The sequence below is a fragment of the Apis dorsata genome, unplaced genomic scaffold (genome assembly GCF_000469605.1).
Source record: "Apis dorsata unplaced genomic scaffold, Apis dorsata 1.3 scaffold_1110, whole genome shotgun sequence".
NCBI classification, from domain to species: Eukaryota; Metazoa; Arthropoda; class Insecta; order Hymenoptera; family Apidae; genus Apis; species Apis dorsata.
In genome coordinates, this window is record NW_006264208.1 from 31783 (window position 1) to 34315 (window position 2533).

The following is a 2533-nucleotide window of genomic DNA, read 5'->3' on the forward strand; positions in this document are numbered from 1 at the left end:
AGCTAGGTATCGAAGAAAAAACTCTTTGGCTCTTCGTATGTTTTGCATCCCCTGATATCCTTTATTCCTTTTACTATATATTGAGAGTATCGTGCAGTGGCAGATATGTGGTACTCTTTCGATTGATTTGACATTTGGAAAGTTTGACGAGATTATTGTTTGTGTATTTTCATTTTGTATTAGTTTAAGAGACGATTTTTTATATTTTTAAATATTTTTTGATATTTTTAAATATTCTTTCACTTTCAATTTTTTATTTAATTAATTTTTTCGTTTGAAAAAATTTATAGTATTATATATAAATATTAGTGTGATATATTTTTTTTATTTTTAAAATATTATAAAATTTTTTTAATAATTTAGTTTTCGTTTTATATTTATTAGACTCTATACTTTATTATGAATTTTTTTAACAGTATTTCTTCAAATATTCTGAATTAAAGATTTGGAATTTTTTTGCACTTAGAAGGTAATTATTATTTACCATTTCATACAAGGATTCAGAAAATTAATAGATATGTTGCAAATTTATACTATTTAGGATCTTAGGTCTGGAAATTGCAAAATTATTTTCTTATTTAAAATTTTAACAATTTTATATATATTTCAAAATTCCTTTTTTGTTAAAATTACAATATATCTTTACAAAAAATCTTTATAAAATTTAAACTTAATTCAAGATTAATACAGAAATACTGGATTCAAATACGTGAAACTTATTTCTATAGCTTCGAAAGCTTTCATCCAAAAAGCATCATCCTCGTAATAAATATACTTAAACTAATTATATTCTCTAGAATGAAAAAGTTTCCAAATGCAAATCCGTATAAAATTTATATCGAAGTTATAACGAAATATAATAATAATACTATATTAATATATAACGAAAAATTTATTTCTATATTAGTTTCAAATTCTATTTTAAAAATTTATTTCTATATTAGTTCCTTGTAACAAACTAAATTTTCTAGAGTGAAAGCGCAAATCTTGATAAAATTCATATCGTTATAATATAATATATAATTTATTTTTATTATATTAATTTTGAAAGCTTTTGTCATCTTCGAAGCGAATACTTGAATAGTTTTAAATTCCCTAGAATGAAAAAGTTCAAAGAACAAAGAATTAAAAATGAGGAATTTGTATGCATATTAAATGAAGATAACTAATGCTGATAATTTGACTTTAAATGTTCTTTGCAGTATTTTTGATAATTATTATCTTCTATATCTTCTATAGTTAGCAACTAATAAAAATAAAAAGTTTAAAAAGTTAAAAGTATGAGCAATGATAAATGGTAGCAATGATACATTATAGACTACATGCAACGAATAAAAAGTTTCCTCGTAAAAACATGCACAGACTTATAGATATCGTCTACAGATAATTTGCATAAATTATTTGTATTGTATGCGAAATAATATATCGTATGTCGCATATTATAATATATTTATTATACGTCTATATCTACGATTCTACAGATTGGATTCTCTACAGATATCCAAGAATATTTTATGAGTACATGTCTATGAAAATGGGTTAAGATTTACAGATTTACATTGTCTGCTAACATGATTTCTGAATATATGTCCCTCATGAGTCATTTGATATTCATTAAGTTTAACCTTCAGTGATATGACGTCAAAATGATACACTATACAATGAGATGACTAAATATTTATTTTAATTTTTATTATTTTATAATATTTAATATTTGTTAATTTTATTTATAATTTAATAAAAATTATAAAATATTATTGAAAAAAACGTATAACTTTTCATTGTTTTAATTGTTTTTTCAATCTAATTTGTTTTAAAATTACGTAAAGATTGTCTACGTAAACTGTTGCCAAGATCAAACTATTTTTTTTTTTTGAATATTTGTTTTTTTCAATTATTCAAATTTGATATTTATTTTTATTGCGTTGTTATATTTATAAAAAATTATAATAATTATCTTTTAAAATAATTGGTTAATAAACAACTCACAAATTTTATTTCCAATTAAAACAATTATTATATATATAGTTAATAAATAAAGAAATATTTGTCAATTTCAAAATATCAAATAAAATATTAAATTAATATCACGTCATCAATTGAAGATTAAATATGATATTTATTAAAAACAGATTTTAAATTTATATTTTAAAATTATATTTTAAATATAATGATGATAAATGAATTTAGTCATAATAGTAAATAAAAAAATGAATAAATTTTTATATCAATGATTTCTTTTATTTTTTATATTTCTTTAAATAAAATTTAATTATTTACTGAATAATTAAAGTATAAAATATAACTTTAAAGTAAAGTAACTTTATTCTATAATTAAAACTTTAATCAATATTATTATTATGTTTTTTTATTTATGAACATGTCTGTAGAGAATTGTTTGTAAATCTGATCGAAATTTAATGTTAGAATTAACTAATTTTCGTACTTAAATACACGAATACTATTAATTTATAAATACCAATTATAAATAATTTTAATTATTTATAATTGACAACTATAATATAATTATAAT